This window comes from Hibiscus syriacus, unplaced genomic scaffold (assembly GCF_006381635.1).
Source record: "Hibiscus syriacus cultivar Baekdansim isolate YM2019G1 unplaced genomic scaffold, ASM638163v2 tig00109957_pilon, whole genome shotgun sequence".
In the NCBI taxonomy this organism is placed as follows: Eukaryota; Viridiplantae; Streptophyta; class Magnoliopsida; order Malvales; family Malvaceae; genus Hibiscus; species Hibiscus syriacus.
Genome location: NW_024062539.1, coordinates 513,657 through 526,817, shown reverse-complemented (window position 1 = coordinate 526,817; position 13,161 = coordinate 513,657).

Sequence of the window (13,161 nt, the reverse complement as noted above, 5' to 3'; positions counted from 1 at the left end):
TTAAAAATCATTAATTATTTTTAATATTAGAATAAATAGCATAAACTATTTAATAGAACCAATAAAGAATAAATAAATATTTTTTTTAAAAATAATTAGATTAAAATTTTCTATGGACATCAAACGAAAAATATTAAAGTAAAAAAAAAATGAAAAGGCTTAAGGAAACTGAGCAAAATTAATATTACAATAAAAATCATAGGATATATTTGTCTTTTTCTTTAATGTAAAAGCAGAAAACAACTAAAATCACTCCTGCTCTGTACAGTAGAGGTGTGCAAATCCGAGTACCCGGAAATTCTGGGTCGGTGATTTTTCGGCCCGTGTCCCGATCTGGATGTTACGACTATCCGGTAATCGGTTACTCGGATTTTGCGGGTACTGTCGTTTTTTTATTTTTATTTTTAAATTATTAATTTAAAAAAATATACACAAATTTAAATGTTCGAAACTTCGAATTACATACTCTAATATCCGAATATAAAATTTAAAAGTTCGAAATAAAAAATCTAATAATCCATAATATAAATAATTCATTATATTATATATATATATATAATAAAAAAATAAAAAAACTAACCGGGTACTCGGATAACCGAAAAAACTAGATTTTGTGACCCGGACCTGACCCGGGAAATGTCGGGTCAGGTACCCGACCCGATCGGGTAATTTTTTTAAGAAAATTATCCATTTTTTTAGGTCCGGGTCGACAGGTCGGGTAGTTTTGTACACCCCTACTGTACAGTAATGTTTCTCCTATTGCAATAGCGCCGCAACATTCTCATGAGGAAACTAGTAAACTTGAAAATCATAATTGCTCGGTAAAGTCTCATGCGCAAGACGGTCTGCCACCTTCTTTCTCTCTATCGGCACATAATCAAACTCCATCTTTCCAAACTGCGTAGCCAATCTCTGAATATGATAAACTAACGCTAAAGAAGCAGGCTGTCACGAACGAAAGAGAAAAACAAGACGAAGAGTTCAGAATCGAGGCGAGAGAATTGGGGAAATGAAATAGAAATTTGGGATTTTGTAAAGAGGAACTGGGGGACTACGGATTTCAAATTCTAAGATTAAGGCAGAAGCGAGTAACCTGGAAATAGAGTCACATGTGGAAGAATTGAAGCCTAGATGGATAAATGACATGGGCTCAGAAGTGGATTCAGCCAGCAACCCGCAGGAGAAAACCACATTAACTGTCATCTGCAAATGAAGCTGTTAAAATTAGTTACTACATTGTCCATCTGTCAAATATATAGTGGCCATTGTACATTGTAATGAAATAAAACCATGTACTGGAGGAGGAAATCTTATCTGATGAATGAATAAACGAATTTCTTTTATGAAATCCCTACTCTTTTCTTTTAAAATCCCTCATCTTTTTGATAAAAAACCTAAATATTCCTTAAGTTCATAACAAATTGGCATCAGAGCCTAATTTCTTGGCATTTCATCAAATTAGGAAATAAAAAAAAGACTCAACCCAAGCAGATTCGACTGAACTACTGCCATTCAACAATAGATAGAAGATCTGTCAAAGAAATTAGAACAAGCCATTGATGAAACAGAGCCTCCAAAATGGTGGGAGGAGCAAAACAAACGTCTAAACAACATGGAATCGAAAATGGCAACCAAACAAGCTTATATAGAACAAATCCTACGAATCTTAACTGGGAAGAATGATGAGCAAGATCTGACAAGCTCAGAAAAGGATCAAAGTATTACACCCACTCCAACAAAAGCTAATGGAAAGAAACTGGTGATGGTGACAGTGATAAATGACAAGTCCATATTCTCTTACAACATGGACGAACCAGGTATCCTCAAATCTAAACCTTATGAATCTTAGATGGATCAACCGAATGTTAGGTTGGAAAATCAAGAAGGATGTAGCAGTGGGGAAAAATAGTTAAAGGAGGGGCAAAGGGAAACACTAGATTTATGCTCCCTAGGCCTAAGGTGGAATTACAATTTTTTTATGGAATGAACCCAAGGGTCTGGGTACAAAAATTTCATAATTTTTTTCATCTCTTTATGATTCTTGAGGAACAAAGAGTTGAGATAGTTGCGATGTATTTAGAAGATAAGGCTGGAACCTGGTTTGATGGTTTATTATGTGAAAATATTGAGTATATAGGCATGAGTTTGAAGAAGATTTGTGTCATCGATTTAATGATATGCATCATTCATATATCATGGATAAATTTAGTAAGTTAACTCAAAAAGGATATATGGAGGAGTATAAAGTGAGGTTCGAAGAGTTGAAACCGTTCATTTTAATGCATAATCCAACATCGAGGGAGATTTTTTTCGTGTCCATTAAGTGGGCTAAAAGAAGAGTTGAAACATAGGATCATAGCTCTCAATCCTAAAGAAGTAGCTAAAGCTTACAGGTAGACTAAATTATATGAAATCTTATTTGAGTTTAAAAGCAAGAGACAAAACCTCAAAGTCCCACCTTATCCCACCCAAACCAACTTTGTCAAACCTACTCCAATTCAAACAGACCATAAAATAATTACAGCCCCTCAATACAAAAACAATTTTCTAGAGTATCACAGATTGAACAATTTATGTTACAAATGTGGTGAAAAATTCCAACCAGGACATCAATGCAAATTGTGACACTTGAATGCAATGGAAGAAACTGATAGCCCTGAAGAAACAACAATAACAGTATAATTTTTGGAGGATTCAAATGATAAAAATGAGAATCTATAAATTTCAGTGAATGCTCTCACATGTAGCATTAGTTATATAATAATTCAAATACAAGGGTTGATCGGGGGAAAACCTTTCAATATCCTTATCGACAATGGCAACACACACAACTTTATCACTCCTAAGTGGGCTAAAGCATGCATTGAGTTAGTCACAACTCAACCATTAGCTATTACAGTAGTTAACAGTGAGAAACTTTATAGTTCATTCAAAAGTAATCATTTGTGTTGGATTATACAAGGTCACCAGTTTTTTTCATGATTTTCGGGTATTAAATCTATGAGGCAATGATATGGTCCTTGGGGTCGATTAGATGCGTAAATACAACCCCATTCTTATGGATTTTAATGCCATGACTATCACTTTTGAGAAGGATGGACATAAATTATCTATTCATGGTCATCAAACACCTTTACTTATGAAAACAATATCTAGTGACAGAATGTAAAAGATCACTGCTAAGGATCTAGATTTATTAGGAGAAATGTGTTTATTGAGTATGGAGTATTGTGAGCAAAATGTCCCAATGGAGTTGCAACCAATATTGGCAGAATTTGCAGGGGTTTTTGAGGAACCTACAAGGATGCCTCCAAAACGAATTTATGATCATACAATCAACCTTAAGCCTGGTTCAACCTCGGTTAATTTGAGGCCTTATAGGTTTCCACACCATCAAAAGTTGAAAACTAGATTTCTGAAATGTTATCAGCTTCTATAATTCAAGCAAGCAAAAGTCCTTTTACCTCACCTTGCTTACTTGTTAAAAAAATGATGGTTCTTGGCGATTTTGATTGGACTATAGGCAGTTAAATAGTAAGACAGTGAAGAATAAATTTCCAATACCTGTGGTAGAAGACTTATTAGATGAATTACATAGAGTAACTTACTTTTCTAAATTGGACTTAAGGTCTGGCTATTGGCAAATTCGAATTTAGCCTGAGGACATCTACAAAACTACATTTCGCACTCATCATAGAAATTTCGAGTTTAAGGTAACGCCCTTTGGTCTTACCAATGCCCTTGCTACATTCCAATCTCTTATGAATGAGGTGTTCACTCCATATTTGCTAAAGTTTGTTCTAGTGTTTTTTTGATGATTTATTAGTGTATAATACTACACTAACAGCTCACACAACACACTTAAGGCTGGTTTTGGAAATATTGACACAAAAATCAACTTTATGCCATGATAAGTAAATGCTATTTTTGATAGCCACATGTGGAATATTTAGGCCACATTTTTAATGCTCAGGGTGTCTCGACTGATCCATCAAAAAATAATGTAATGAAAAATTGGCCACTTCCTCAAAATTTAAAGTCTCTCAGGGGTTTATTAGGGCTTACAATATTTTATGGAAGGGTTCATCAAAGGTTATGGTGAGATTAGCCATCCACTTACAATGAAGCTGAGAAACGAGGGTTTTAAGTGGTCTCCCGAAACATTGATAGCTTTTACTCAATTAAAGGAAGTAATGTGTAAGGCTCCAGTATTGGCTCTTCCTGATTTTACCAAATAATTTTGTTTGGAAACAAACATGAGCTTAGAAGGTATAGGGGTTGTTTTGTCTCAAGGAGGACATCTCTTGGCTTACCATAGCAAAACTTTAAGTCCTAAACACATAGATCTTTCTATATATGAAAAGGAATATCTTGCCATTCTCTTGGTAGTCTCAAAATGGAAACATTATCTAGAGTGTGGTCCATTTATCGTTAAAACATACCCCAAACCTTTAAAGTATTTGCTAGAACAGAAGCTCACAATAATAATTCAGAAGAAGGGGTTGACCAAACTATTGGGTTTAGATTACATAATCCAATACAGAAAAGGGTGTACTAATGTTATGGCAGATGCTTTGTCAAGATAATTTATGAATTTAGGGTAATACAAGCAGATGAGTGCCATGGTTATCATTCCATCTTGGGTTAAATATATTGAGCAAAGCTACAAAAAAGATGCCAGAGCTAAAGAATATATTATGGTCGTAACTGTTAATGCTGCTATTGAAATTTGAGGTATTCGAAGGGTATTTTGCGCTATAAAGATAGAGTTTATATGAGAGAGACGTGTGATCTACGTTTGAAGATTCTATAAATACTACATGATTCTCCACATGGAGGGCATTCAAGCATTCAAGATACTTACCAGCGCGTGAAAGCTTATTTTTATTGGCCTAAACTTAAAGTTATGGTCTATACTTATGTCCAAAATTGTGAAGTCTTCCGACGCACTAAAGTGGAGCATATTACTAAACCAGGTTTGCTACAACCTATTCCAATTCCTCAACAAGTATGAGAGGTAATAACTATGAATTTTATTGGAGGTTTACCTATTTCTATGCGTAAGAATTGTATTTTGGTGGTAATGGATAAGTTGACTAAATATGCTCATTTTATAGTACTTTCTCATCCCCACACTGTGATGGAGGTAGCTAAATTATATTTAGATAAGGTATATAAACTTCATGGTCAGCCTAAAATGGCCATTTCAGATCGAGACAAAACCTTCAACAATCTTTTTATGAAGCAATTGGGAACCATCACACTCTTTAGCATGGCCTACCATCCTGAGACAGATGGTCAAACCGAGCGAGTGAACCAGTGTCTCGAACAGTACATGTCAGGTTTGTGTTTTCTAAAACCTATACAGTTGACAAGATGGTTATCCCATGCTGAGTGGTGGTACAACACAAATTACCACACAACATTAAAGATAACCCCATTCGAGGCTCTCTACGGATATAAACCCCTTACGATGTTATGGTGTTCTGATTATAATGTGCAAATGTTCAAACATTATTACAAGACATGGATCAACTTAGACAAATTGTTAGAGACCAATTGCAACAAGCGTAGAATAATATGAAACAGTAGGCTGACAAGAATTGAAGTGAGAGGAAATTTAACGTGGGAGACGAGGTGTACATAAAATTATAACCTTGTCGATAGACTTCCCTAGCTCTTAGAAAAAAATGGAAATTAGCAGCTCGTTTTTATGGTCCATACAAGATTATTAAAAAAATGGGCGTGGTTGCGTACAAACTGGCCTTACCAAATAGTGCTCGAATCCATCTCGTTTTCCATGTAAGCCTAATGAAGCGAAAAAATGGCGAAAAGGCAATGGCTTCCTCTGACCCTCCTCAAGTAATCGATGATGGGCAGATGAAAGTGTTTCCTGAGAAGATTTTGAACAAAAAAATTGTTAAAAGAGATAATTGTGATGCTACTCAATTGCTGGTAAGATGGGCGAATTTGAGTTCCGAACACGATACCTGGGAATATTATATCGTCATACGAGCTCAATTTCCTACTTTCGATCCTTGGGGACAAGGATTTACTCATGGATGGGGGTATTGTCACGAACGAAAGAGAAGAACAAGACTAGAAGTTCAGAATAGATGCGATAGAATTGGGGGAAATGAAAGAGGGATTAAGGATTTTTAAAAGAAGAATTGGGGTACTAGGGATTTCAAATTCTAAGATTAAGGCAAAAGAGAGTAACATGAAAATGGAGTCATGTGTGGAAGAATTGAAGCCTGGATGGACAAATTACATGGGCTCAGAAGTGGATTCCGTCAATAGCCCGCAGGAGAAAACCACCTTAGTTGCCATCTGCAAATGAAGCTATTAAAATTAGTTACTACATTTTTCAACTGTCAAAAATATAGTGGCCATAGTACATTGTAATGAAATAAAACCATGTACTGAAGGGGGAAATCTTATCTGATGAATGAATGAATTTCTTTTATGAATACTCTACTATTCTCTTCTAAAATCCCTTATCTTCTCGATCAAAAGCCTAAAAATTCCTTAAGTTCATAACACTTGCCTCCCTGAACTGTCAGTAATTGCAGCAATGGTGCTTTTACAATCCGACTCCAAACACAGAGCCCAAGCCAACTCTTCGAGCAAGAGAGAGGCCCTCATATTCCCAAAGCTCGGCTTCACGAGATGAATAACACTCCACTTTTTTGGTGAACCCCGAAACCCAACTGCCATGATAACCCCCCACACAAAGCAATGCCATTATCACTCCGACACGCTCCATCAGTATTAACTTTAAAATCCCCCCGCCTAAGGAGGACTCCATTGATCATCACGGTCAATAGCCAGACTTCGAATAACCCCAAAAGCCTTGTAAGAAGCCACTGCTCGAGCCATGTCATCTCTAAAACGATAGCTTCGCTCAAGGATGCTTTCATTTGCCACAAAATTTGGGTCGAAAACAATGCAATTTGTCGACGCCATAAATTCCACACAATGGCCCCAAATAATAAATCCCAATCATCGGAAATAAGAGGGGTAACCTGAGTTATGTTCTTTGAAATCCAATCTTGCAAGGATAACGCGTAAAACTCCATGAGGCAACTCGGTTTAACGACAGCCTGCCAAACCGTGCGTGCAGGAACATAATCCCTTACAACATGAAGGCTCGATTCGAAACCCCCCCCCCCCAACACTTCAAAGTGAATATCTATCGTCATGCATCTTCTACCCGGCTCCTCAATTGTAAGTAATTTGTTGCGAAATAAAACCCATAAGAAAATCGTTATTTTTGGTAATCCTCAAAACCCCATGATTGGTTTCCACACCGTCGATTGATCAGTGGGGATAACACTCGCATTTTGTACTCCATAGGCACTTTTCACCGTGAACATGTTACTACTCTCTATCCTCCAAACCAGAACATCCTCCTACTCATTACCCATAGGCGCCTTGATCGTTGCAATATGGGACAAGACTATATCAGGGAATAAATTCTCCAAAATGGGCCACTTCCAAACCCATCCACAGTTATCTCTCTAACCCAAAGGGTCACACCTTCACAAACACATTGATCGACACACCGGTTCTTCAGCAGACCTAACCCCTTAACCCAATTATCATTCCAAAAATCCACAGATCCAACTAATACATTCCTTAACATCCTCCCATACAATATTGACACCAGTCCAAGGACTAGAGCAACCTACTCTTTGAACATTTGATGGGAGAACATCCGAGATGCTATATTTAGCCCTTAGAACACGAGCCCACAGTTGAGACCGATCAACAACCATCTGAAAACCCACATTCATAAGAAAAGCTTCATTTTGCACATGCATATTTTATATACCTAAACCACCCATTGAAACCGGCGAACAAAAAATACATTATTTGACAATACTTTTACTACTTAATGATTTTTGAGTCAAACTCTTTTAAAAGCTCCACCAAATGAATGCAAATCTTCTGTCCTCTCCCCATACCCCTTCTCAAGCCCTTTGTCTAAAAATGTGACACGTGTTTTTATTTAAATTATTTCCATTTTTATTTTTGTTTCACATCAAATAATTTTTTAATATTAGATTACTATTTCATCAGGGATTTTAATTATGTATAAATAATAAACTAAAATTTTAGTGAATAGAATTCTTCTATAAATCATTTTCTATAATCTTATACAAGAAAAATAAAATAATTTTTAAAATAAGATTTTTCCCTCTATATGTAATGCAATACATGGGAGATGTAAATAACTCGTTTGTAATGATCTAAATTTTTTACTTTTAATCAATTCCATCTTTAAACAATTCAATTCTAAAATTATAAAATAATATTTTTGGTAATTTACATTTAATCGAATTTTATTTTTAGAATTTTTTTTAATTCAAATATGAGTTTGTTATATATATTGAATTTAAAATTTTAAATATAAAATAAATCTAAGTCAAGAGTTAATAAATGATAATCACTCTTTGAGAAGGATCAAATACATGAATATTTACTAGGTCACAAATTTATGTGAAAACATCGTCATAAGAAAATAACTAAAAATTTAAAGAGATTATTAACTTGATTATAAAATTGTCCATCACATTAACTTTACGATGAATTTTTTTAACCTTCATTAGTTCACAATTTAAAAATTATGAAATCAAAGATAACAAAATATGAATAGCATTCAAGTCAACGATCGACTTAACCATATTTGTTTAGAGGAATGACGAAGATAAATTACAAAAGCAGAAAAAATAGATAAAGATTACCTTAACAATTTGTTAGATTAAGTTTTGACTATTTTATTAGTAAATTACATTAATATTATAAAAATAAATAATTAATACTTTTTACATATTGAATTATATATTCAATTTTTTATAAATATTGAATCCAAAAAATAGACTTGAAAATAATTTTATTTAAAATTTAATTTTTGATTTGGAATCTATATTTTCATACTTAAAATGCAATTTATTTTTTAATTATACAATAAATATATGCACACATATTATATAATTCATATTATTTTTCATTCAAAATTTTATTATTAATATTTAAATTCATGGTTGAGTTCGTGTTTAAATTATACTTTTTATATAAATTAAAAATAAAAACTATTTGAATCAAATTTATATATGCTTGAATTTTATTCGTTTGATAGCTTAATTTATGAATAGTATTTTGCCTCCACTTACTAAAATTTTTATCTTGTATAAAAATATAAAATGTATACATTTTTAAAATAAAATAAAATAAAATAAATTAATTAATTAATATATAAATAAATGGAATAATTTTAAATAATACAACCTTTAAATGAAACACCTTGCCGTGAAATCAGCTAAAAAATTAAAACAGTGTCATAATTTTGGATAAAGGGGCATGGACAGGAGGCAGAGGATTTCCATTCCAACTAGATAGGGTGTTAAGGAGCATCTGATTTGTCAAGAAAAGTTATTATTATTGACAAAAATCTTTTTTGGAATTGTATTTTAATATTTGGGTTGTCATTATTTCTTTCAAACAGTAATAACTTATTACCAATAATAGTGTTTTTTTTGTTAAAATGGTGGAGATATCATCCCAAACTATTAGAATAATTTGGTTCACGAAATATAAGATTATCATTGGGAATAAGATTATCAGAATATTATATTACTTAACACATTACTAGAAATGTTATATTATTTTATTTGGTTTTATTTTATAACATCCTGATTTTCAGGTTACTAATTCAGGCTAAACCGAGAGAGGATTGAATAAATCTTTAGGCTTGTGTGAAGGTCGTGTCCAAGAATTAAATGGTTTGGGCTTGTTATAGTTGGGCTTTGACCCATCAAGTCTAAAAAGGGGCTTTTTTAAACTGATCATAAAGGAGGGAGGACAAAGAGGATAATTAACCCTAAAATGTTTTAAAGTTGAAATCCATTAAATTTTTATGAGGTCACCCGAGAAGAAATAAGGAAAAGGGGAGAGTATCATTTTCATCACATCTTCGTCTTCTTTCTCTCTTCAAAATCCATTCTCTTCTCTTCTTCATCTTAAGCAAATGTGAAAATTTTGTTGATGTTCTTCCCTAATCCAAAAATAAAGAGGTAAGTTGAGTAATCTCCATCTTCCAAGCTCTATTTTAAGCTCCCAACCTTAGAGTTTGGCCATCGTTGGATTTATAGAGGGTTTTGTGGTTAGAGCTTGTGTGATGCTCTAAATCTTCCCTAAGCTTTAGAAATTTTGTTCTTGTCTTTCTTAAGCTTTTAGAGGAGTTAACAACTCTTTTCCATTGATTGTTTTAGTGAGGGAAGTGGGTGAGAGCTCAAGGAGGAAGGGCAAGGAAAAAGAAATGATTTGGTGAGTCTTGAATTATTTCTTTAGCCTCAAGGTAACACACTTCTAACCTTTCCTTAATGTTTGTAGATCAACATGTATAATTTGATGCATGTTTGGGTGTATGAGCCATTGTGTGCACTTGGGGGTTTAAAGCATGAAAACAAAAGTTGTTATTATTCATGTGTAAAGTAGTGGCCTTTCATGATCCTTTTACCATAAGTAAGCTTTAAACACCATTTGAGGGCTTTAGGATAACTTTAAGAGTGATTTGGGAGAGTTTTCACGAGAGAAAATAGAGTTTCAGGTCAGAGGGTATCAATATTGTAAGAACAATATCGATAATGCCCGTCATAAAAGAGTAAATCCAATAGAGTTTGTGAGGAGAGAATCGATACCCCAACAAGGGGTATCGATACTGTTCATTTTGTATCGATACTCGGGGGCTAGATCGATACTTGGGGACCCAAATCAGATTCTAGTAGCCAATTTTGGTATAAGTACTCAAGGGAGTATCGATACCAAGGGTAAAGTATCAGTACTCCACATAGGGGGTATCAATACTAGAGTATTTTTCAAAACATCGTGTTGAAACAATTTTTCTTAAAAAAATAAATTTAAATTTTTAAAATCTGATTTTTTAAAAGATCTCGTTTTGAATAATTTGGTGACATGTTAATAATAAAACAGGATTTGAGGAGCCTTCACTAATCTTTGATTAAGGTCTGATTAGGTACCCAAAAACATATTTTCCATTTTAATAAAAATATTAATTTTAATTAAAATAACAAATTTACGTTCTGTGTTATCAAAATTTGAGTTTGAGAGCCAGTTACGCGTAGGGAAGGATTAGCACTCCCATAGCGCCCTAAATCGGTACCTAGTCGATTAATTAGATGTCTTTGCAATGAAATTTACGCGTTCAAATTTAATTTAATTTAAGATCCCATACAAATAACATTCTTTTAATTTTAGGACGAAACATAATAATATTTAATTATTTCCTATCGAGCAAAATCAATCTTTCATACCTTAAAACAGTCAATCCCTACTCCAATCAAAATAAATAAATATTATAATTTCATTCCTAGAGTTCGATAATTTTAAATTGGAACACATAAATAAAAATAAAATAAAATAAATTTAATTTCATATTTTCTTTTTAAAACATATTCTTTGAATTTTAAGAGAGAAAACGATAATATTTAATCATTTCTAATCGAGAATAAATGACATTTCATGTCTTGAAGCAATCATTTACTACTCCAATCGAAATAAATAAATAATATTATTTCATCCTAAAATTAAATATTAATAGTGTTATTTATTTTTGAAATCACATTAAAATATACACAACGTAAAACGAAAATTAAAAACATATATCGAACAAAAAACAATTAATTAATTTTTTTAACAACTTTAGAGAATGAGGATGTTCAATTATTTAAACACATCGAGATGAGACCTTAGATTCGATCTAACAAACTTTTTCTTGGTGAATTTAATTAAAGAACATGATATTTTCTCAATCCCATATTTTAAATGTAATAAAAAAATTTAGGGTTTCACTAGATGGAATATCCTTTTATTTTAAGACTATCGAAAGCACCTCCTATTCTTTAAGACAACCACTCCACTAATCTCAAAATAAACGAATATTCCCTTAGTCAATTTTTTTTATTCGAGTCAAATAGTACTTATGAGTGTATCATGTCATTTAATTAAAAAAAAACTAAGCCAATATGCACCAAATTACATATTATGCTACATCATGCTTAACATACAAAATTTAATTAAAAAGACTTACATGTATATATAAATATATCATTGCATACGTAAATCTCTTTAAATGTGGCATAAAATATATTTACCACAAATATGTACCTATATATATATATATATTACTATTTTAAAAGGAACCCACACTATGTAGTATAAAAAATACCAAGAATATAAGTAGATACATATAACGTATATTAGGCCTAAATAAAAATATAAATAATAAATTGTTGAAAACATTTTGATGTTTCGATATCACAAATAAAGTGTTAATGAATTTTAAGATTTTATATTCAATTTCAAATATAATATTCGATTCAATTATTTGAATATTACAAATATTACTCAAAGTTTTCAAATATCAATTTTTACTCCTTACTAGATGAAAAATTGAGATTTATATTTAAAGTATATTTGAAATAATTTTTTCAAAGTATTTCGAACCATAATCGAGTCAAAATTGAGTTTTAAATAGGGAAGTACATATACCTTCTTAACGAGTATCGATACCCCTCAAACATCAAATGCAAAAGAGGTATCGATACCCTGTAGGGTATCGATACCCCTATATATAGTAGTGTCGATACCTAGCCAAAGGTTCTGATACCACCCCTTTTGATTTTGACTCCGAGAAATAACAGAATGCAAAATGGGTACTGATACCATGACCGGTATCGATACCTCTTTACATAGTAGTATCGATGCACCCTTGAGAGATATCGATACCACTGAGTTTGCAACGGTCGAAATATTTGAATTTTAGACAGGTAGTATCGATACCCCTATGAAGGAGTACCGATACCCATACGCTTCCAATAACTTTTTGAAGTGGAAAACATACCACAACATCTCTATTGACTTCATGATCATCCCTACGTTCAGAATTAATTCAAGGGGTATTTAAACAAGTCTTGAGGCCATTGATGAACAACAAGAAACAAGTTTTGAGAAATATTTCAAAGAGAGAAAGCCTTAAACTTATTGTTTGAGCAAATCAAACCTACATCCATTCAATATTCATTTTGCTTTCAAGAACACAATTTGTGTTCAATTGTATTTATATTTGAGTGTTATTTC